The sequence below is a fragment of the Falco rusticolus genome, chromosome 6, assembly GCF_015220075.1.
Source record: "Falco rusticolus isolate bFalRus1 chromosome 6, bFalRus1.pri, whole genome shotgun sequence".
Taxonomy (NCBI): Eukaryota; Metazoa; Chordata; class Aves; order Falconiformes; family Falconidae; genus Falco; species Falco rusticolus.
In genome coordinates, this window is record NC_051192.1 from 30,418,465 (window position 1) to 30,443,619 (window position 25,155).

The following is a 25,155-nucleotide window of genomic DNA, read 5'->3' on the forward strand; positions in this document are numbered from 1 at the left end:
CATTCTATTTGCATGGACATTGCCTAAACTAGAAAATTTTACATCATTATGTTTCCTGAGTTGCCTTTTAGGAAATAATTTTGCAGCAGATGCTTTGCCTTTCTGCATTTTTCCCAGCTGCAGACTTTAGAGGACACTTTGCATGACACTTTTTATAACCACAACACTTAGTTTCCTTGGCACCTTATAAACACAAACTGGCATAAACCAAAACAGTCTTACTGCTGACATTTTTGTGTTGGGTTTTCACATCCATACAGTGCCTTTGGAGGCCGTGAAAGCTTTGTATCATCTGGTTTTAGCTAGATTAGTAAAGTCACAGGAGCAACAGTTTAAAGTGAGCAGAGGTGCCTGCTGACTGCTCACCATTACTTGGTGATGTCAGTGAAGGACTGACCAGCTTACGGTGACAAAAAGAACATTTTCATAGCGTGATATGATGTGGATTGGGTGCTGCAGCACTGCAATCCAGCGTAACACTGATTTTTGCTGTGCCCGTGGTCATCTCAGATTATTTTCCTGGTTAAGTTCTTCCATTGCTAGAGTTTTTCCCTATTTACATAGCTGATGCCCACAGAAAATGTGATGTATGCCCTAAAATTTATCCATACTATCTCCAAGTGCCTGTACCTAGGAGATGGGTACCTAGATCTGCCTATTAAATGGATACAATATTCCTTAAATATTTGCAACCAGTCAGACTTTATAACTGCCTGAATTTTCTTGCTGCTATGAAGGATAAAGAGTTCCCTTTGTCCTTTCAAATTTGTCCTCTCACAGCTCACATTTGTAAAAAAAATATAGACATGGAGTCATTTCGCTCAGAAAAATCCCAGGGGCGAGCCCTAGCATTAAATAATACAATGAAGAAGAATTGGCAGTGTTTATTTAGACTTTCAGGTGGAAACCGGTTTGAAGATTCAAAGCTGGGCAGAGTCATGGCTCATTTCCAGAAAGGAAAAGAGAACAGTGATTATGAAGAACAGACAGGACACAATAAAAGGTTGAGGAGCTGAACACAACACATGAGTTAGAGGAAAACATATTATTTAATTCTGAAATGGTGTAATAAACCAACTTCTCATGGACTGGAGATAACAAAGGGAGGTGGCAAGACCCCCCCACAGTACAGAAGAAACGGAAGAGTGAAATGTGTGATAAGGTAAGTATAGAAAGACTGTAATTATAAGTGACTTCACATTCCTATGATTTTTGTTGCCTTTGTAACAACATTTAATGAAGGAAATGCAGATAAGGGATTTAGCTAACAAACGTTTCTTGCATAGCTACTATGCCAGCAATTCAACCTACCTGTGATTCAAAACCATGTCTGATCTAGATTAATGATCAGAATATTTTAAATAAAATTAACTCATAGATCCTGATGTAATTATTGTTGATATCTCCTGATACTAAAAGATGTGTACAAGACCAGGATGCATGGCTTGATATAGACCTTAACTCTCTAAAGGAGAAACAAGAGGTATGGAAACAACTGAGTAATTTTAGAATTCATTATTTACTGTGAATGTACACAGCCAATTTTTCTCTTGGGATAAAGCCACTGCTGTCAGTTTAATTACATTGGGAGTAAATGTGACAAACCCCCCCTCACCCCCCAACCTTCTGTAAGTGAACAGTTTCTAATAAAGTTGTAACAGATCAATCATGAAAAGGTCTCGGCAGAAAAATCGGTAGGTAGGTAATAAAAAAGATAAAGGACACCAAAATGAATAGAGTGACATGCTGCAGGATATTAGCTTTATGAAGACAGCTTTGTCCAATAAGAAAAGTTAGGTAGTGGCCTGAGACAGGAGCAAGTGGAGGACTCCCAGCACTGCTAAAAAAGCTTGGTGCCATTTCTGAGGACAAAATGTTGTGATGGGAGTGGCAAATGCTTTCAGTGGGAGGTGCTTTTTTAGCATTACAGTTGCTTAAACTAAAGTAAATGGACACGTCGATTATGCAAAAACAAAGGCTTATCCATTCATCAAAAAGGTGATAGCTGGACTTGCATTTAAAGTGAATTTAAGTGCATTTAAAGTAAACATAAAGAGCTGGGGCTCACATAATGTGCTTCTTGTTCAGAGCTGCAGCATAAGCCAGTCAGTGCTCTGTGCTCTTCACAGCAGACCCTACTTGCCTTGCGCCTGCCATTGCAAAGTGAGCAGTGTTGCACTGTGATTTGAATATGCTGAGCACTATGGAAATGCTAAATAAAGTCAAGATCAGCTTAAATGTATGAACTGCTAAGTCTGCTTTGAAAGCACTTATTCTGCAGAAATTTCTGTGCAGTCTTTGATGGCTGTGGAAGAGCGTGTTGTCCTTGTGATGCTACACACGCCATTTTGTCCTAGCGGGGATGTATGTGTGGGTGGAAGGCAATACTTGCCATTTTCCTGGAGGGGAGCTGAGCAAATTTTTCTTACAGCTGTACTCACTTGGTTTATTTGCAGCTGTGCTTGTCTACAACTCACCATATTCTGTCCCCTGCATTTCCCTGCTCCTTTCCCCTCTAGCTCCTTTTTCTTCCTGCGGCTTCCCTTTCCCTCTCACCACTGCCACCATTGCAGTGCTCTTGCATTTCCTCCCTTTGCCTTGTGCTCAGCTGGTTTCCTTCTCTTGCATTCTCCAGAAGTTCCCTCACCCTTATTCAAAACAAAGAGGTCAGCCCCCTCCATCATCTCCTGTCTGCTACTTTGTGGGTCTGAGATCTGAACTCTGTTGGTTGGAAGGTTACCTAATTGCTTTTACACCTTTTTTCTTAGTTTCCCCACAGTATTAGACCATGGCAGGGGATGTGGGCTTACTCCATCCCACTCCTCACTCTGAAGTACTGCTTCCTCCATTTCCTACTCCTTTGCTTCCTCTGAGCAGCACTGCTTATGATTTTTCCTCATTACTCCCTTCTACCTGCTACTACCAACATTTCACCCAGCTCCTCCTAATCAGTTTTCCATCCTAAATTCGATTTTGGCCTCTCCCTCTCTACACTGCACTGACTATTGTCATATATGATGAATATATGAATTCATATATGACTTCTGATGAAACTCATGTCTCACTGCAGTTGCCTTCCAAGTTTGGTTCAAAGCTGTCTTTAAGTTGTCAGAAAGGATGACTTAAAGGATACACTTGAAGACCTATTTCATTCTTTTTCTACAGAATAACTCCAGGATGAAGCTTTAAAAAAATCACTAGAGAACAGTATTCTAAAAACACTGCATATGGAAAGTGGAAAATCTGCTCAGTGATATTTATATTGTTTTGGACATAATCCTAAGTGTTGTGGTTATTTTCTTTTTTTTTTTTTTTTTAGATTTTATACTTTTGGATCTGCCTCACCAAGATATCCATACTGTTATTATTATCATAATATGAAATTCAGCCAGGTTACAGTGATGGTGGTACTTTTTCCTTCAAACAATCATTCTGGCACAGTACACTGCCCGCTGTGGTGCTGCTGTTTGATAATTTGAAAATGGTCTTTCTGCAGTTATGATGAGGGAATGTGGGAAATGATGGGAAGACCATAGCTTTGCTCTCAAGGGAATTAACTTGCTTTTAGGAAAGACAGGTGTGCTGCCTAATAGTAGAAGTCATCTCCAGGAACCACACAAATAAAAGTTTCTTTCTTCTTTTTGAACACCCAAGACTCAAATTTTAAAAAATTATTTTCCTCACCAAAACCTTTGCTTCTCTCTAAATTCCTCATTCAGTAAAATGGATGAAATATCAAATTGTGCAACAGGGGCCATTAGTAATACCTAGCAAAAACAAATGGATACATAAAAGCGAAATTCTGATCTTCCTTACATTCATGTAAATTGATAATAACCCTATTGATTCAAACTAAGTGATTCTGTATTGCGTTAGAATAAATGAGTTATATTTGAATCCTGATTTACTGAAGTGAAAAGGGAGATACCCAGGATATCCAGTTGTCCAAATGTTTTTGTTGTGTTTTTTTTTTTTTTTAATAGGAATTTTCTTTGTAGCTCTTTTTTACTTTCGCTGTTGCTCTTTAAGTGTGGTCTTAATGATGACTTTGTAACATTTATGTTCATTTGCATGGCAGGGATCTCAACTGACACAAGAAAGCATTATATTTTTGGTGGAGGATTAACAGGAAAAGAAGCTGGGTCATAAGCAATGAAATCACTTGTTCAAACTGTCTGAAATATCAGAAAATGAGATTAAAAAAACTGTGGTGAACACATCACTCTTTGTACAAATGTTCTCTTCCTGCAGTTCAGTTTTTTTCCTGCTTTCAGTCTCTTTCATTTCAGAATAACACAATTAAGTCTTTGCAGATTCATATATGGACTTAACCCTTCAGAAGTGAATTGCTAACACACAAATAGAACTTGATTGTAAAGAAAAAAGCCTATTTAGGTCCTGATTCAGCAAGGAATATAAATATTGGCCTACTGCATTGTTTGAGACATTAAAAAACCAAATAGCTGACAGATAAATAGTGAGGTTAAGATATATTTCCAAGCCCATTTTCACCCATTATATGATGACTGAGTAAAAAATATAAGTATAGGTCTAATTTTAAATGCATGTTTGCATTCAGTTAAACTCAACATGACCTTATTAACCTGAATGAATTGAAGCTAAATACAGAGCTCCTGTTTTCCTTAAAATCATGTGTTTGACTTCTGAGACAAATGGAGAGCTTTGCTCCAATATCAGCTTTGCAGCCAGTTTTTTTCGTGTTTGTTTTCTATATATATATGATAGGTTCTTTTAACGTAACTCCTTTGGCTGTATTTGGACTCTTGAAGGTTTTGGTTTTTGTAAGGGGGAGGGAAGGTCAGGTGATTTCTTGATAGAATAGTAATTTACAAAACTCTGGTCCTCCTAGTACAGTAGAACTGGGTAAGAGAAAGTAGTTTCCTTGCTTAATAATCTGAGCTTTCCTTCTCCCCGCCCCTTTCTGCCTCTTTTACAGCCTGCTTTCTGTTAGAAAAGCTCTTAATTTTGTTTCTGGACTCCATAAATGCGTCCCTGCCAGTGAGACCTCCTGCCACCCTCTGTGTTTATGGATCTGGCATTCTGACATTTTAGGCTTTGGTTGTGTAATAGCTTCTGCAAACAGCGATCAGATCGCTCAGTCTGCAGTATGTCCACAGTGAATATGCCTGTTTGTTCCTCCACATAGCTCAATTTCTGACCAGTGTTATGTGTGTAGCTGGCTTTGTGGGCAGTAGCAACCACTGCTTTCACTCACTTTAAGAGAAGATTTATTTGACTCATGTTTCTCGCAAATAACAGCTAATCCTTCCAAGAACAGGGAGTATATGATCCATCCCTACGTATAACAGTTGCTTATCTCCAATGACTCTATTACATTAAAAATGTGAAAGCTGTGTCCCCAAACTGTAAAATGATATAATCATGATAAATATGACTAGAAGGGTCCTTCAGAGGTCCTGTAGTCTGTCCTTTTATTGAGACAGATTCAGTTATACTGAGAGCCTTTCTCATAGATGTTTGCATACTCTGTTCTTAAAAGAATCCCAGTCAAGTGGGTCAGTCACCTTCCTAAGTGCTCCTCTATTCTATTGCCTAGTTATCCTTCTAATTACAGATATTTCCCCCTCCTTGTGTTTACCTTACATCTTCTTTTCTTAATTTAAACCCATTATTTACTTTCCTTTAACCTGTGTATAGAAAGAACGTTTATCTTCTAAATATCTGAAAATTGTTACCGTGTCTTTTTTAATCCCTGACTCAGTAAACTGAACTTCAGCTTTTCCTTTTTTTCTTCAGGGATCTATTTTCTCCACTTTTTATTTTTACTTTTTTTGTTCTTGTTGGGTTTTTTTGTTTGTTTGCTTTATTTTGTTTTGTTGTTGTCTTTGGACACTTTCTGATTAATTTCTTTCTTGAGTTTGGTAGGCAAAAGGACACAATGATGTGTTGGCTGAGCCATAGCCTTTCTGAGGTGTGTGGGAGGCTTGAATAAAAGAAGCTCCTTTTTACAAATAAGCGGTCTGACAGGGTAGTGAAATGATAATGTTGACTCTGGGCAGTTCCTAAACCTTCTAATGCTGTAGGCCCATTTTGACAGTGTTTCTGTTTAGATGGCAATTCTCTATTTCATAATTATGCACATGATTGTTCCTATGTTAGGGTAATGGTTTGCATTTGCCTTTATTGATTTGCATGTTTTATATGTTTTTACTCAAATAACTTTTAATAACATTCAAAGGTATTTACAGTTTCCCATTCCTCCATTATTTTTCTACTCAAGTATGTGAACCCAAAAGCACGGGATGAACTGAACAAGAGGCTTGAAAGATTCTAAGTTTTATATGAGATGAATCTATTAAATTGCCAATGTAGAGTTGTAATTTCCTTGGGATGACTTATACTTGTTATTGGAAAAAAACTTGTCTTGGGCAAGTATTCAAGTAGATGCAGACCAGAGTCTTATTCAGCACACTAAGGCACCTGGTTATTAGTCAGGAATAGAATAAATCATGATTTACTTTATAAAATGAGTTTCTTAATCTCACAGAAAGCAATTTCAGGTCTGTCTCTTGCCTAAATTCATCAGTCTTCACCTCTAAGGAAGCAGAGCTCCCTTTCTATGTCCCTGGCTCCTTTCCTTTTAAATGACAGTGAAGTTACACCTTCTAGCAAGGTGGAACTGTAAGTACAGCTTTCCTGGTAGGTGGTTCACTTGGGACCTTGGGTGTTGTTGGCCATTTTGGTAAAACCTACTCTTCAGTACCTGGCGGAAGTTGCTGTGCTCTTCAGAAACCTGCTACTGTGCATGCCTGCATCATCTGCCTGGGATCAGCATCTGGTCTTTTATTTCTGTTCACTGGAAAGCTGCAGTGTCATTTTGTTTTCTAGGACCAGTTTGTATCAGTTCTTTGTTCAACCCTACTGTTACGAAGTGGAAAATTCCATCTTGGGCCTGTCAGTGGTATAGAAAAATTAATAGAAGGCTTAGTTTCCATGTGACTGGTGGGAAAGTATTTTATTATTTTGGCTATGGATTTTATGTGTGACTAGGAAACAGCTTTTATCCCATTTCCTTTGTACTGGTGGATTTTCCGTGAGTGTTTCAACTCCTGTTCTGGACACAAAGCTTCTAGTAGTTCCTATATGGGTGCCTATAATTTTGGGAGATAATTTTCAGTGATGACTGAAATGACAGGTATATTTAAAAATCTGTGGAGTCTTGGAATCTCAGCTGCTGTGTATTTTGTTTCTATGTTTGATTTTTTTATTAGCAAAACCAACAGACCTGTTAGAGATCAAAGTTCTCCAGACAATTTCCTGGAATACGTTTAGAAACAAATGCAGTAAATCTTGAGTTTTCTATTTTGCTATGTAAGTTGATCATGTGTTTCTGCATAAAAATTGTCTTTGTTCTGGAAGGTTGAAGGAGCTAGTTATAAAACAAAACCCCAAAGAGCTTACTGTAACAACAAAAAAGCTTACAGTAACAACAAAAGAGCTTAGTGCAACAACATAAAGCAAACCAAACCAGGAAAATCTTGCTCCCTTTCAGGGGTTCAGTGTAGATGCTGACACCTCAGTTCCCAAAGAGGAATCGTAATGAATTGAACTTATCTATTGCAAATCAGATACTGCTCATCAGATTGTCTTTTCAATGCCTGCATGGCACTACTCTGTACGTGTATCATGAATGCGTGATTTATATCTTAGAATAGTACCTGTCTGATTGACACGACTTTGTGTATTTATACTACATTATATTTTAAGATCAACAGAGTGATCTTATTTTCCAGAGTGAAAAATATTTCCCCTGGAGTAACATCACTACTTCCTCTGCTCAGAACAAGTAACATGAAGCACCTGGAGACAACTGTACATCTCTTCTAATAAATAAGAAGTTTGAATCTAAAGTCAGGTAACATTTTGCCTTAAAGTCTTTTCATAGGTGGATTTTTTTCTTCCTGCTTAAAAGACAAGTCAGTAAAGATTTATTATAACTTCTCTTGAGAGATCTCCTACTTCTCTAACTCACCTTCTTAAAGAGATAGCCACAGAAATAATAGCTATATTCTGCACAAGAGGTTTGGAACATGACTGCCAATTTCTGAATTATTATCATGCGTTGGATTTGAATGTATCTTTATATACTAACCCTTTTAGTGCCACATTACATTTTATGTCAGAGGTCACCTCTAACGCTTTTAGTAAGCTAATGATTTTGCCTTAAGTAAAATCTTTGGGGGGTTTTATAGTCACTTTCTAAATTCAGTTGCTCATAGTAGTGCATTTATTTAAAGCAGAGCTTTAGTAGGAGATAATACAAGGCATACGGAAGGAGAAGTCTGTGAGAATTTTGTAGATATGAGATTGAATGGGGACTTTCTGGAGTCAGCAGAACCACATGCCTGGTACGTGCAGTCCAGGATGTCCTGTCAGGCTGAGCCTGGTAAAAAAGACAGCAAGAACTGGTTGCTGCCTGCAGTGGGGCAGTGAGCAGATGCTACCTCATTCAACCTTTATATTTGAGCAAGATGCTTGAATATACTGACAGGTTTTATCTTTTCCTTCCTCAGTTTTCTGCAAAGGACATGCAAGTGGTTATCTGCAAGGAGAAGAACTGCATCCTCATTCCTCTGTGCTATAGAAAAAACATGAAGACACTCCTCATGAATTGTATAAAGGCTTGCACTCCACTCCCATGTCTTGGGACCACTGGCTTTTTTCAGCACGGTGTGCGGTATATAAGAGATTACACAACACAGTCTCAGTGCAGGGGGCAGAGCAGGGGCTGTCTTGGGGTTAGAGTCCAAGTGAAAGAGATCATCCTATATTCCTCCTCCTTTTTGGACGCCTTCTGCATTCAAACCTATTTCTCATGGATATTTCATCTTGGATCTTTGCTGTTCTTACTTCACCCTGTGTCCTCCTAGTCTTTACTGGCCTCTATCTGCATGACTGCATCTTTAGACTGAAGAATTCAATCTTGCTTTTATTTTGTAGGTGGGGATAATAGTGGGTTTATTGCCATCAATTACAATGACATAACTGAACAGTGACTCGTTGGTGCACCAGAAACCTGCTTTAAATTTAATTAATATTCTCCTCCCTTCTGTTTTCTATTGCTTAGTCTTTATTCTTAGACTTCTGACTTCCTCCAGAATTATTCATGCTGCTTTGTTGTGAGTTCCCCTCTCTTGCCCTTTGTCATATCCAGGGTTCACATAAAACCTCTGAGGAGTTGCAGGCCATCCACAGGGACTGTAACTGGGATCTGCACAGACAAAAGGCTGCTGGTGTTTTGCTTTTCCTCCTGTCTTCTCCCCAGCTAAGTATGGGAAGGCAAATGTCATGCTCTGCTGGGCAGCCGGGAGTCAGGTGCAGGAGCCAGGGAGGCACTGGTGGGGGACTTGGAGCTGGGGCTGACAGGAATCCCAGCACTTTATTTTAAAACAGCATTCAACAGGGAAATATGTCAGGATGGCTAGGACACCAGTGTCTCCCTTGTAAACTGGAAAATGAGAGAGGCTAGTGGCCATAGTAATCAAGGTGATAGAGTTGGAGCTTAAGTGGTTGCCAGATTTTCTTAGCTATTAATGAAATGCATTAAGGTACTGTTGTTCAAATGATAGTTCATGTTTCTGTAAATGATTTTTGTCCTAAAGCTTGTTAGCTGTTGTGCTCTCCTTTCTTTCGGTAGTTTGTCTCTGCGTGTAATGTATATTTACAGACTGTGTTTATAGTTAACAGGCTTTTCTAGAGGAAATAAGCATGACATATTCACAAGAATTTGCAACTATTCAAAGCCAGCTCTAAATGTGCAAAACACCAGCTCTGGTGAATAATTATGGTCACCTCCAACCCCGTTGCTTCAAAGATACGAAGTGAGGAAAGAGCATTTTGAGCAAGCCATACACTGTGTCACGGCAACATGACTCAGAGCTGAGATGCTGGGAAGGAGAAAAGGTTTTCTTAAGCAGAAGATGTGTTTCAGCCTTATGAGTATTCACTTATGTCTCCTTCTGACTTACCTCTTACCCTGTGTTGCCAGCCATGGAGTTTGGCTTGCAGGGCAGTGTTTGCAGCATCTCTTGCCTGGAGATTGTACTGGTGTCTGGTCTGAACAGATTGACTCTAAGATACTTGCTTCCATAGAGAGGTCATCTGGGAACAAGGGGTCTGTCTTGCTCTAAATTGCTCCTAAGGAGAGTGTAAGGCTCCCCAAGGCGAAAGACACTGGTCAGTGTATGGGTTGCAAGGAAGAACCTCATCTAGATGGACAGCCATCCTCTAGACACACACCTATGAAAGGCATGCATGTGTGTTTGATTTCCTAATACCTAAGTGATGGCATTATCTTTACTGCCTTTGTCCTTCAGAAAGCCTGTTGGGACATTAGTGTCTTGCAGTCCCAAGGGTTGATCAACTACAGCTCAGATATGATTTATCAAATGCTGCACAAGGTATGTCTGTGCAGCAGAGTGCAGTGCTCTATAGAAAGAAACACATCCAGCTCTGGTACATCTTTGGCTTTCATCCCCACAGTAGAGCTATTGAACTGGAAAATGATTTTTAATGGTGTCCTCTCTGTGTATGTGTGTCTCTTTCCAACAGTGCCAGTAGATGTTCCCAGTGTTCATGGGTCTGCAGATCTTCCTAGCATGGATGTCCACAACCTCCTGCATCCTTCAAACTGTAAGTATTTAAATTACCATTGATGTGCACTGCCTGTTTTTGCATTTTCCAAATGAGTTACTGCTAACTAGTGTGATTACTGTTTCGTGCTGTCTTTCGTGTACCGATCTGCACTGTTTTCCCACCTCCCACTTGTGCAGTGGAAAAGATTAGACTTCAAGACCTTTTGCTACATTTATCTATTCATTTAGTTAAAATAAATATTTTACTATTGTAGCCGTTGATGTTTGACTGTAGCACATCCAACACTGGCAGAAATACTATCCAGTTGAGCAAATCATGTTTTACCCTTTACAGCTGGCTGGAGTTTCCAAGGCTTTTTGGGCCTCATGAAGAAATTGTTTTCTAGTTAGCTGTACTTGAGGTTTGCTTCTGACATTTCCTAACCAAATAGGAATGAAATGGTGCAGCAATTGCCCAGCAATGGATATGCTTACAAAGTGAATAATGAAATATTACTAGGAGAGAAGGATATTGTCCATTAGGGAAGTTCACTGAGAAATGTGTTGAGTGATAAGGCTGAGTGACAAACGTGTTGGAATTATCACATGTGGGCAAATGTTATGGCAGTGGCTTAAATCAGGGGAGATATGGCATGGTGCAGCATAACCTAAGTCTTGGAATCCAGCATTATGGATTGGCTCCAAAAAAGCTGACTCGTTCTTTGCACCTCTGGCAGATTCATGCTGCTTGACTGTGTGTACCTGTTGCTCATGAGGCAGGATTTGGTCTGTGGGCTGGTGAGTAAAATTTACAGCATTCCCAGAAAGCTGAAATTGAGGAGTGAATCATTAAACAGGCATATGTTGCACATCTTACCAACAGCAACCATTTGCTAAGGCTACAAAACCAGTGCATTGCAGATGTTTCTCAGTCTCACCTGATAAACCTGGCAAACTGCAGAAATATTTGTGCTTGTGTGCCAAAAGAACAGAGTTGGTATCGCAAGCTTAGAGGCTATTCTGGAGTGTAAAATAAAGCCGGATCACTGCACAGTAATACCACTTTAATTACAAAAGTCATGTTACTTCAGAGTCTATAAGATCATTGCTACATTTTATAATCTCTACTTTCATTTGACCCTAGGCAGTTGAAATTAAGTGAGGGTTAGAATAAAGGTTAAGGCTACTGGATTTCCCTCATCACTTTAGCTTTAAAACAACACTCAGCTAAGTTGGTATAGTGTTCTCCTGGGACATAAGTAAAGTAGTATTCAACTACTAGCAAGATAGCTTAGAAAAGAAAAGAAAACAAAACAATTATTGAAGGGTTCATCCTTAGGTCAAAAGAGGCATGTATAAAAACCTATTTGAGCTAATAGATTTCCAGGCAGACATTCCTGATTTCTTACACTGAATAGTGTGTAAGCATGGTCAGATTTCTTCATATTGAATATCCCCAACTTTTCTCAAAGTCAGTAGATGTGCTTTACATGCATGGTACATATTAAAAATACGCATACATTAATTCAAGAAGAATTGGGCTCCCTCTCCCTCTTCCAGAGGTGCTAAATACCCATATCTTTTGTCTGGAGTGGAAAATGAGGTTGCTCGTATTTAGTTAAATGGAGTTAATAAGCAATGAAAGGAGCTATTTTTAGCTCCGTGAGCTTTGCTCATTAAATGCAGAAATGGGTGCCATGAATTGAGGTATAAAATGTTAACCTTGCAGGAAGTGAATTGTCTTGGACTTTATACACAGAATTTAATACAAGGTATTTTAAAGTGAGAATATGCATCCCTCTGTCTCTATATACATATATAGATTCAGAGAAAAAAAATATATTCCTGTACTTACAATGAGAAATAATTCTCATTTAAATTGTTTTGTTTCATGAGCAACTTATATAGCTATCATATTTTTTCCTTTTTATTGCCTATCATTTTTACTGTAGACTCCATTAATAGGTAGCTTTCTTGCACTGGCAGGTCCTCAGATGTATAGTAAGGGACCATTTCTGTCTTCCAGAAGCTTATTGTGTGTGTATCTTGCTGAATTCATCAGGATTTACTGTAGGAAGGTGAGTTGTATTTGTTTTTAGAGGAGCTAGTTCGATAAAAATCTAAGTCTCTGTTGAGGCAGTAACTGTTTTATGATATAATCAAGCACGAAATTCAGAGCAACAGAAACTAATGTTTCTTGTAAGACTTGTTAATTCTGTGCTGACTAATTATGATTAATATTCCTATTCTTGTCAAAAGTAACCCAGATATACTGTACTGAAGTATACAGCATGTACTAGATGAGCAAATTGTCATTATATGGACTGGAATATGTAGCATTATCTTCCTGGCCTGCAACTAATGATGCATATAAGTAAATTTACATTCCTGAGTAGCTCTATTAACTTTACACATGAATGTGTATTTCCAGCAAATTCTATGGCATACTCTTGCATATAGAATTATTCATACATACAAATTTCTACAAGACTCCTAACGTTTGTAGCACTGGGGATACGGATCACAGCCCTTCTAAAGAACAGGTATATAAATTCTTAGTACAATTTTTAGATCACATCTAGTCTAAATCATAAATAATAATTCTTAATTTCATCTTTTGCTGACTCATACTTAGATCAATGAACTTATTGCTACATGGAGAGTAGGGCTTTTTTTCATTTTTTCAGGGGAAATAAATTGATTTTAGGGCTAAAAGGACCTAAGAAAAAAATAGTGGAGCTTAGAAAAGCAGTAATGACATATGTAATACAAGCCAATATAAATTTAAGTGGCACAGAACACCAGTCAGAACTGTTTTCTCCAGCCCATACTGATGATGTAAATTGAGTATCAACAGATACAAAAAAGGAAGTTAGGAAGCAATTTTTCTAGCTGAGAATAATAAAAATATGAAATACCCTACCAGGCACTAGGCTCAAGCCAAAAACCTTGGGATCATCCAAAGGAGCAATAGATACCTTCTTGTGTGACAAAGCAGCACTAAAAGAATGGTCCCCAGCAGATTGTGGACACCTTATGTATTACCTTGAAATTATCTATTTTCCAGACATTCCGATATATATCAGCATATGATGATTGCTTTAAGCAATTATATCTTTTTCTTTTCAGAGGACAAATAATGAAGGTTTGTAATGGTCCAGCCCCTATAAAAATGACAGTTTTCACAGGCAGTTAAAACACCATCCAAAGCCAGCCTGAGCGTAAACAATGAAGTATCTAATATGGGATCACTGAGCATATGTTTTTATGAGCAATTAAGTATTAGCCTGAGATGAAAAGTTTTCTGAAAACACCTTCATTTCTTCAAAGCAGACTCTTCACAATTATCTTGTCTCAGCTTTAGAAAACAACTGTTTCAAAGCATGCTATTTCTCACAACTACTGCAGCTGAATATTTTGCAGTTGCTTTAATTTGCCCTGTATGTGTGATCAGCTGAGACAAAGTCATGACAATGAGCATCTTAACCCTGTTAGTAAGAGGCCCTTGCAGTTTAAGAGTTAAGCAGGCCATTTAGATGGGGTGGACTTTAAGACAGTGCTATTAGATGCTTTTAGTAGCCAGGGTTTTTTTATTAATTGAAGGCAACTTGGGGTCAGCAGTGGGAACGGCTCTAAAGTGCATCTTGCTCCTGGAAGAACTCTGGACACAGGTGATTTGAATGTTCAGTGGGAGGAGCTTTAGCCCATGTGCAGGCACACTTAATCACAAAGGGTTTCTCTCCTAGTGTGGGTTTTGTATGCTGGTTTTTTGTACTTCTCTGATTTTTCTTCTTACCTGCTCTTTCTGTGTCTAGATACGGTGGGTGAGAGGCAGCCAGTCAGAAGAAGCTTGAAAGCTGCCTAATAGCCTATGTACATTTTGCTAAAGATTATTTCCTAATTGTTTATTATTCTTGATGCCTAGTGTAATAACATTAAAACAGTATTTGGGCATTTCTGAATGTGGGCCATTTGAACCTGGACCTGGAAAGCAGACATCATTTCCTTACAGGACCATTTCTAAGGAGTCGTGTTCTCAGAAATGTTTTTTCCTGGGAGCGCACATAATTTGTGAGTTATTCAGCTATCAAGGTAGTTTTTCTAAGACTGTAACTATTTGCGTCAAGCAATGGTAATTTGTTCTTCTCTAGCTGATTGGATCTGTTGTCTTCCAGTGCTTGTGCTCACCCCCATTCATTCATACTGTGTTATAGGCCTGTTTCTGGAGGACGCTGAGTACCTGCGGTTTGATTGAAAGTTATTGCATCTCTCAGGAGTAAATTTAATTTGAACGATACCCTCTATAACCCAGTGTGATATGATGCATTAGAAAATAAAGCAATAACAGAGTATCTACAAGCCATTTTTCCAATCTGATTTGAGGAAAAGAAATTGTAGCAGAGAAAACCTCAGAAATAAACTGTTTTTTGTTCTTTAGCTAATATAGAAGTTCCTTGAATCCTGAAAACTAAAAAGAAAGAGAGAAAAAAAAAGAAAATTAGGCATTGGTCATAAACAGCCCTCTGTCAGCTGTTAGCAACTGGGATTGGTGTTTTGTTACCAACGTTATTTCAGGTAAATGAGAAGGCAGAATTGTAAACAAAGGAAAATGTTCAATCCCTGAAGTGAAACATGGGCTGACATCTAGCATTTATAGCTTGGTACATTCTCATTAATCTATTCTGTTAAATATTTCTTTTCTTTAACACTGACTAAAAAAGAATACTAATTTAACATTTCTCTGCTGTTTCTAAGTGTTATGTTATATTTGAGAGTTTACTTGCTAATATATTTTTCTTTCCAAAGAGCTCATGCAGTCTTCACTTGGATCATGCCGTGGAAAAGAATCACTGCATTTCTTAAACTATTAACAAATACTTTAAGTGATGAAAACCCACCGAAGCCAGTAGGAAACACAATCCAGCAATTACACAGCAGCAGCAACCTGGCTTTTTTTCTGATTTCGAGTCAGTGGAAGAGTAGTAGTCATTGTAATTATGTCTTTAAAAAATACTTAATAATGTTTGCTTGTTTCTGACATACCTGAAGACTTGTCCGCAGAGTCTGATGCTAAAAAAGACCCTGTATACTCCAATAAAATGTATTGTCAACCTCAGATTCATATAAAACATTTTTAATGATGTACTGGTATTGTTTTGGCCACAGTGTTTATATCAAAAAGGACATGGGGATGAAGAGAGTACTACTTAGAACTTAGTGTAAAGATGCAGTAGAAAGACTTACAGTTGTATCCATAATTTTTGAGATTTGTTACTCAGCTCAGTCCTGTTGAAGCACTGACAGAAATTCCTTTGTTCTCAACATGATCCAGCCTGTGTGTCCCTTTTCAGTTTATGTCTGGACTGGTAGAAAATCATGATTATGAAATTTTTATAGTAAAGCTGTTGTATACATGGTATTTACTGCAAAATCCAAGTCTTGTAAGACAATAGGATTCAAAAGGTTCAAAGCTAGGTTTTCAACTGTTATTTCAGGGTCAGATTTTCAAAAGATTTTAAAAGTCAATGTTGCAGAAGTGGTGGGGAAATATGGCCTTAGCCTGGCACACTAAGATCTTTTATACCCTGGTCTAGCTGGACTGAGGACCAACAGTACTAAGATCTGTTAAGTGGGCTGTGTCACTAACAATGATGTATTCTGCTATCTACTGAAAGAACTGATTTTCATACTTCATTTACAGTTAGCACTTATGTAATGGCTGTAAATTTTTGGATGAGATATTGCTGAAAATAACTTTTATTTTCTAACCATTTATCTTTTGAGAAATTTTAATAAACTAGTTTGGCCACCTAACTTAACTGATGCATTTAGGCACTTGAACTGGCTCAGAGCTTTTTGTTCAGGTGATCTCAGAGTTGGCCCGTGTTTGGTTCAGGAGCTGCAAGATTTTGCTTCCTTCTCAGAGCCCTTTTCCACTGTAAGACTGCGTTTATTATTACTGCTCTCCCTTACTGGCCATCACCACTCATGAGGGGAGGCACACAGCTGCTGAGGGTAGCCAACAGCAGCATTAGGGGGTGGATCTGTCTGCAGGGTGGACATGTCCAGCACTGCAGTTCACCAGGGTATGTTTGACATTGAACTAGGCCTTAATGAAACACTGCAGGAAGCTACTTGTTCATTTCAGAGTGAGGTTTTCTTCACAGTTTTGGGAAGAGGGACAACTTTAAAAAGTTTTGTCTTTATATGAAAACTTCATTTTTAGTCAAAATATAGTTTTGCTTGAAAACTTTCACCTACCCTTAGCAGAGACCTCACTGGCCCCTTCTGGAATGCTGTTGGCTGTACCTGTGGGATAAGTTAAAATCCCTTGAATAAACAAAACCAAAACCTGAGGACATCTTATGTCCCTAGGGAAATGCCTGGCTTCCTTAAGTGTTCTGCAAATACCACAAATCCACATCAATTAAACCCATATTCTGTAACACTATTTTTAACCTTTTTTCATAAGACACAATATTTTGCTATAATATTTGTATTCTATTCTTTGAAGACCATCAAGAGGACTTGTCAGTGATTTACTTCACCAGTAGTGGATAGTTAAAGCAAGAATTTTTCTTGATACTTAAATGGGCTTAATATCTCCTGAGCAAGGAGGTACACATGCAAATCTGTGATTATCAGGACTATGCGATGTTGCATCTGGTGTTGCATTACTTAAAGTCATCATGTAATTGCTGATGGTTAGTAAAAACACTTATCTCTGCTTCACATTATTATTATTATTAATATTATCATCATTACTATTAATTTTGGGAAGGTTGAGACAGTAGTTGAAAAAGAACAATCCTTCCAAATCTGAGAAAGTTTCAGAAAAATTAGAAGATTGCTTTTGTGCTTTGGCATGGCTATGTCAAAAATACATGATAAAGTCCAGGAGTCTGAAAGATGACCTCTGTTTTAGATTTCTCAGTCACGATGCATAGTTAGATAGCTCTAACCATTCATGTAAGGGTTTTTTATGCTTTTTTTTTTTTCTTTTTCCAATTGTTAACAACTCGTAAAGGTTGAAATAAGACTGTGTAAAGCACTTTCTAATTTGGATTTACTCATATTAGCCTGGAAAAACCTCCTATTTCTGTTATCTATACAAAGAAAACAAATGAACCCTGAAGTCTAATCCAGATAGACAAAGGTGAGAAGGCCAAAGCTGATTTCAGGGAAGGGTCTGCTTCTGCTCTTCCCCAGTTCAGGAGCTGGTCTGGAGTAATGGATAAAATAAAATTGTGTGGCAGCACCTATTACTTCTGCATCTGGTGAGGAGTTTTACTGATATCTGTAGGTTCATGGAGCCATATATATTACACTGAAATACTGAAAATATTCCTCCTTAGGTTAGGACACATCAAAGTGGAAGGCAAGGATGCTAAAATTCTGGCTGTAGTCCTTGTAGACCAATAGAGGAGCAAAGTCTTTCTAAAATGTAGTCAGATATTTTCTCAGCAAATATTCATGGTCTACTTGTTATCATCGCTCATAATCCACTTTCTGAGAATGTCATACAAGGTGCCTTCTGTTTACAAGTGGGAAAATGCAAACAGAAAGCTGAGGACAGCTCCTGAGAAGGTCAACACAATCTGAGGAGCTGGCATGAACAGGTCAGTTTCTGTCTGCCTACAGAAAACTGTGCTGGAATGTTGATTGCTTGAGTTACCTGAGTTATTTAAAATGACTAGTAGCAAAAATCTAGAAATGGCTGTCAGTTGTGTCTGTGAGCTATAAAGTGTTGTGCATCTCATTAGTTACCTTCTGGTATGGTGAAAGGACTTGAATAAAAGTACTAAGGAACAGCAGAACAAAGAATGATTACATAGAAATGCTCAGCATGATCAGGCTATCTGTGCCATCAGGAAAACTTAAAATATATAGAGCCTTAAGATATATATTTTGAAAGAAGATAATTTGGAAGATCAACAAGCAAGAAAAGTGGCAAACATTAAAAGCCGTGCCTTCTGTAGAAGCTGCATTCTTGGTGTCATCTGGATTATTGCTACCAGGCATGGCAAAATTTTGAATTAATCTTTTTCTCCTGGAAACTTTAGCGTCTTCAAGTTCTGCCCAAATTCTCCTTGAGATTAATAGATGAGTTAGAGAGAAACCCAAAGAGACCTAATACATGGAAATGTGACTTTATTATAGGGATAAGAAAAGAGGGTGGAAAGCAATTAGAATTTATGCTAAGAAATTTACCATTACTTTACTTTTTGTTACTTTTTTTTTTCCTTTTTCCACATTTTTCCTTATTTTAGTAAGCAGCTTTAGCTATCTGGCTATTTAACAGTTCAGTATGTGGTATTTTCTTTTGCTTTGAATACAGACATCACTGAGAATTACCTTTCATGCTCTAATTGTCTATTTAGCACCTGCATATGGCCTTTTAATAGGGAGGTTCTGATCGCAGCTCTGAGAGTTCGGTTTGTTTCTAGATCTTCCTTTACCAGTATGTTTGTAATTGTGTGATTGTTTGAGTTAAATATTCTGTAGCAAATTCTGTTTGTCTATATTCTATTCTTCATATTTCTGTAAGCTGTGTTTCTCTGTAACAGCTGCAAAATTTCCTCCCCCCCTACAGTTGCAATCACACTGTCTTTCACACGCTCAAGATATTCTATGTAATTGGCAGCAGACAGCATGTCCGAGTAAAAAAAGAGACAGTGATCAGCCTGTCATGTGCCTCTTGGAGCAGACAGAGCGATCACCTCATCATTGCATTGGATGAGTTTTGTGCTGTGAACTAGAAGGAGTCTAAGGCGGGTAGGAGGGCTGACACTGCTGGAGGGAGCCCCGGTGGAGGCAGAGGGCTGGAGCACCCCCACTGGCACTGCTTTCTCATTCTGTTAATTTAGCCCTAGCTGCTCAGCTCTTTTGCTGGGCTGCTGGCTCAGGCTGGCCCATCCCCTTTCAATACTGTAAGACCTCAACAAAAGAAGGAGCACAAGCCAGGAGCCAGAATTGCCGACTGGAGCTGTCAATGTTCTGCAGGTGCCCCTTGAGCACGTGGCAGGTTATTGGGATTTAGCAAGGGACAGGCAGCTCAGGTTTTCAGTACTTTCCTTTTCTAGGGTCTTATGCCCCTTCCAAGTGGGAGGTCAGTGTGTGAAGAAGCATGGAGGTATCTGTAGCTCTGTAGCTGGCAAATTTCTCAGGGATTTTGTGATCTATGAGCAGAAGAGGAGTCTGTATTTCGGTGCTGATTGAGGCATGATGCATGGGTGGTGGTGGTGGTGAACAGGGCTATGAGCTTAAGGTAACTGGGTGGTGTTCCTCAGTGTGCCAGAAAAGGGGGGGGGAATAAAGAAGAGAGGGGTGAGAAGATTGCACAGGTCATACTGTGAAGTACTTTAGGTAAGATTGGACAGAAAATTGTTGCTGCAGTCAAGGCAGAAAAGGTTATATTTTTGGCAGCGTAAAATTAGAAGCATTTTTTGAAATAGAAGAAACAGATATGTTACACAGAAAACTGGTGTTGACACATATTTGGGATCTGGAGAGACACATTCCTTGTTGAAGGTGAAGACCCAGCAGGATACCTGGACAGAAAGTGGTCTTGAAGTGCAAGCTTTTACGATGGGCAGGATGCATTGTACTCCGCACAGGAAAAGGGTATAGCAGGGGTAGCTTTGGGAAAGATTATTTTGTCCATATTGAGTTTAATTTAGGCTGAATGTCTGTGTTCCGTTCAAATGGTTTAAAGCTGAGCACCATTACTGCTAATTTCTCCCAGAACCTACACTTTCCTGCCAAAGCACAAATCCACACGTGCTGACACAGCAAGTTTCCATGCTTTGGGCTGGAGCCACCCAATATGATGCATTCGGTGCCTGCAAGGAGAGGCAATTTTTTACTGGCAGGTAACAGTTTTCAAATTTCCACAGGGTTTCACAGAAGGCCATCTAGCAGGGGCAGCTTGGAAATGGCTCTGTCTTGGTTTCCCTTGCTTCAGGGCTTTTGTGCACCAGCCTGACAGCCCTGCGAAGGAAACAAATTGAAGATGGCTTGTTCCAGCCGACTTTCTATTGCTACAGCTGAGTACCTGGTGTGAGCAGAGGGTGATTGCTGCTTATCAGAGACTAGCTTTGAGGGCAGAGCACTCTTGATCACCAGTAGATTTCACACATTGACTTTGCACAGGCTTAAACTGCTCACTGGGGAGAAATGTGTGTGGTTCCCTTTGGTGCTCTGCTGTGTTGTGTGCCGTTCTAGCTCATTTTCCTGCCTGCTGAGCAGCGGGGCGAGGTGGAAAGCTGAGTGCTGAACTACAGGCAGTAACATGGGAGGTAGATCAGGCTGGCTCAGGAAGCGCTACAAACACTGCCTGGCACCTCAGAAACGTATTAAAATCAGAATTATACTAGAGCCACATAAATTGTTGTCAGATTTCAAAGTATATCGGTCCCTCTGCCTACCTGAGGGAGCCCTACCACTGGGAGGGAAGGCTGATGGTCATAGCGGCTCTGTGCTTTTGGCAGGGTTGCGATCCATTTTTTTTCAGCATGGTGCCATTTGGCATGAAATGCAGTAACAGCCTGATGGTGGTTTAGAAAGGGGAAGCCACTCAGCTGTGGTAGAGTCTGGTTCTGCCAGAATTGCCCCTAAACTCCACGAGGGTTAGGTTGAAGCTGGCACTGCATGCAATGTTGATGCAGGAGGGTGGGATGTCGCTGTGCCTGCCAGTAACCCTGCCTGTGGTTAACACGGGCAGCTGGAGAGATCTGCTGAGGAATGTATTCCACAGAGTCCAACTACCTTCCTCACGCTCGACTGTTTCCCCTCAAACACATGCTTTGAATGGCGTTTTAGCCTGACAGGTGCTGCCATGGCTGACAAGCCTGTGCACCCCACAAGGGGAGGGAAACGGACAGAGGCTGGCAGTCACCAAAATGAGCAAATACTCGCTTCTGTGCAGCCACTGAAAGTGAGAGCACATGGCTTCCAGTAAAAGCAGGGCAGAACAGGACAGAGGGGACCCTGGGCACTAATAATGTGCACTTCATAATGTGCTGCACGGAAAACAAAAACAAGTCAGCAGTGACAGCAAAGCTGTCCAACAACTGTCTTCTGCAGAAGAGCTGCTTCTCACTTGGCTTCTGAAGATTATTTCATTTTGGTAGAGTTAGTAACTGAGAGCCTCTGACAACTATATGAAAGAACAGCCTTGTTTCTGGGACATAAGCAGCATAAAAGACAATCTTATACCAAGTTTTTCTTTCTTCTTCTTTTCTCCTGTTTCATTTGCCATGAATATGAAATGATAATGTTTAAGTATTTCTTTAGGCAAAAAGCTAGGTCCTACTGTTTCCATTGTCCATGCTGTTTACATGCCACAACCCACAAACGTCTCCTGCTCTTTTTTAGGAGAACTGAATTGCCTGGTAGGATAATTCTGGATATCAGATTGTGATGGGAAGTAGGAGCTGCTGGAGCACAATGGGGCTCCAACACCTCTCAGAATCTTTGTATCTGAGATACCAATGGCATCTTTAGCCCAGCACTGCCTTACAGCACCTGTCCAGCATCAGCTCTCAGGCATTACTTAAGACACACCACACACAACAGTTAAAAACGGGAGCAGGGGAATGCTTGTAAACATTATCTGCTCAATAGCTGCAGTGTGCTACATCCCCCTGACATCAGTGGTATACCTGTTAATGGTTTCTGTAGAGGAATGACTAGGATATATGTGGTTGGTTGTTCGCTGTCAGCTGAGAACGAAATTCAGTAATTTAAAGGCTATAGCTCCATCAGCTCCAGTGCAGCCCTGGCACAGCTCTGCTTGCTCAGCCCCCTGACCCTCCCAGAGATCCATAGTGAAATTCTGAGCTGGCTGTAGTTTGGGGGTGCTGCAGTGCCAGGTGCTGGGTTTTTATCCTCATGCTTCTCACTAGATTACTCTTCCTTTGCTTCCTGTGCTTGAATTCTAGTTAATTTCACACTGTCTTCCATTTAACTGAAAAATAAACCTCTTTTTTTTCATATGCTTCTTTTTGTATGCTATTTATACCCAAAATCTAATTCCCAAATCAATACGCTTCACCAGACAGGGAAGCATTCTTTACCTAAAATGGCGCAATCATGGGGAAATAACACACAGGTAAACTTCCTAAAAAATATCAGTGTAGATATACTGTGGCTGCATGAATGTTGGCAGGCTAGTAAACAGGAAAGGCTGTGAACTGAGCTCTATGAATAAACGTGAAGGTGGTGTTCATCCTGCCCTGCTCTTAGGATGTGCATATGTATTCCTGTTCTGCCTTTTACAGTACTGATAGTTCATCTTTAATAAATCAAAGGCAGCTTATTCTTGCTTGCATGCTCTCTGAAGGAGGGGATATCCAGTCATACCCTAAAGAGTTTTGACACACAGATAATGTCTGGTGAAATGTGCTAATGGTAGTCTTTTATTTACAGATGTGTTGAGAAATATGCAAGGTAATGAGTTTATCTTCCCTCTTCCTCAGAGGAGGTGAATAAGATGAGAAGCACATTCTCCTTTCGTCCTCTAAATCCAAAGGAGGCTGGTTTTCCCTGTCATCCCTCGAAGAAACTCCTTTACACTTGTCTAGCCAGGACAGTTTCTAACATGCCTCTTTTCTTATGCACTGGCACCCTGGTGACTCGGCTGACATTGATATGAGTGTTTCTCTTTCCAGTCCGCCCCTGCATGCCTGCTGTATGGGGCTGACGCCTGTCAGCTGCCTGGAGCGCTGCTGCTGGAGCACCTCTTGGATCAGTGGGCTCCTTGACATGCGGCAAGGGCTCGGCAGGAGCTGCAGGCTGCTGGCATATTCCTGGTCCTGATCTGAAATTAATTGACATAACTCGAAACTTTGGAGATGATGCCAGAAGGAAGAACAGAAGACCTGTGAGATAGCAAAGAGCAAATATGATGTAAAATTGTCTGCTGGCATTCTTAAAATGGAGTGGTTTGATTTTTCTTTTACAGCTTGGTTTGCTTCACCTTGCAGCCATACAAGCTGCCATTTAGAGCTTTTGAGACTTGCCATTGTCTCAGCAGCTCTGTGCGTTTCTTTAGCCAGGAGAGGTTCAGTACTGTATGTGATAATAAAAGGCTCTTCATGCTACTGTGCAGCCTCATCTGTAAGACTGGCAAAACAGCCTTGTCACAACAGTGAAAACTACCGATATAGGTGCATGGTTTTGGAAAAGGAACAAAAGAGAAGGAGTTTTTTACTGAATTAGGTTCCTGGGTATAATTTCTTTGAAGGAGATTCCACAACTGGAGTATTACATAAATACTGTACCTTTTGTGAGGGCATATTTGCGTAAGATGCCCTCATCTACAAAACTGTAACTTGTTTGAGAGGTCAAAATAATTAATATCCATGTTTTTCCTCCTCCTTTTATATATGTAAAGCTCCCTTTTTTCTTGCTCTTAGTGCCACCTTCTGCAGGTCACACTAACTGAATTACTCTAAATTGTTCCAAAAATCTCTGAGTTTTTCTATTCTCTGCCCCACGGAAAGCTTTACAAATGAAGACAGCTAAAGACATAAATAGTGTCTGAAGAGTACATATTTGAGATTTGCATATGTTCAGAAATTTATCAGTCTTGTTTCCAAGAAAAATGGGGATGAATCACCCTCCAGAGGGGCTTTTTTCTCTCTGCTGACTGTACAGGAACTTTAGCTTGGTGTCAGGCAGCTGAAGTTACAGCTAGCATTCATCTGACCCAAGAAACAAAAATACTCTTCTAAAGGAGAGATCAAGCTGGTACTTAAACACGGAGTAATGGGAAAGTGAAACGTGCAGATACCAAGTGAAGGGCAGAGGTAGGGACTAAGAGCCTGCCATACCAAGTGGGATAGGGAGGTGTGGTTACACATTGCAAGGGTACAAAACCAGACAACTGGCAAGAGGATGATGTCTTTTTCATGACAGGTAACATTTGAAAGCAGAAGTGGTGGTTTGTATCTCTTAATCAAGATCATAATTGACGCTTTGTTCCATGTGGACCCTGTCTATGCAACCAGGTGCAGACAGCTACCTCCTAGCTTTGCCCATTTTCTGGGCACCCAGGACTCTGTGGCCAAACTGAGATGTGTGCCAGCTCCACTCCAGAAGCCATTTAAACACATTTACACAACTGTGACAATGTGACTGAATCCTCCTTGGTGCATGTAAGAATGTGGCATGCAGCTGTCTGCACTTAGACTCACAGAGCAGTTTAAGTTGGACAGGACCTTTGGGGGTTGCCTAGTCACACCCCCATGCAAAGCAGGGCCAGACAAATCAGGCTGCACAAGACTGTGTCCAGTCAAGTTCTGAATATCTCCAGGAATGAAGATTCCTTAACTTGTCTGAGCAGCAAGTTCCAGTGTTTGATCTCCTGCATTGGTGGTGAAGAACAGAAATATTCTGCTATCTAGTTGGAATTTCCTTGTTCCAGCTTCTCTCTCATCCTATTGCTGTGCACCTTTCAGAAGACCCTGAGTTTGTCTTGTCTACATATTCCCATTAGGTAACTGTCAACAGCCATAAGACCCCTCCCTGAAGCCTT

At 39.8% G+C, this 25,155-nt stretch overlaps 1 long non-coding RNA gene across 5 annotated transcripts; it reads left to right on the forward strand.

Annotated features, from left to right (window-relative positions):
- The first annotated feature begins 934 nt into the window (after nucleotides 1-934).
- On the forward strand, nucleotides 935-15,732 carry LOC119150498. Of its 5 annotated transcripts, none has more exons than XR_005105080.1 (6): nucleotides 935-1,162; nucleotides 7,776-7,897; nucleotides 8,556-10,674; nucleotides 12,603-12,694; nucleotides 14,542-14,687; nucleotides 15,423-15,732. It is a non-coding gene; the product is annotated as an uncharacterized LOC119150498 (long non-coding RNA). The 5 variants fall into 5 exon arrangements; XR_005105079.1 differs by lacking the exon at nucleotides 14,542-14,687 and having other exon boundaries at nucleotides 8,556-9,945; nucleotides 10,594-10,674; XR_005105081.1 differs by lacking the exon at nucleotides 14,542-14,687 and having other exon boundaries at nucleotides 938-1,162; nucleotides 8,556-8,712; nucleotides 10,594-10,674.
- The last annotated feature ends 9,423 nt before the right edge of the window (nucleotides 15,733-25,155 follow it).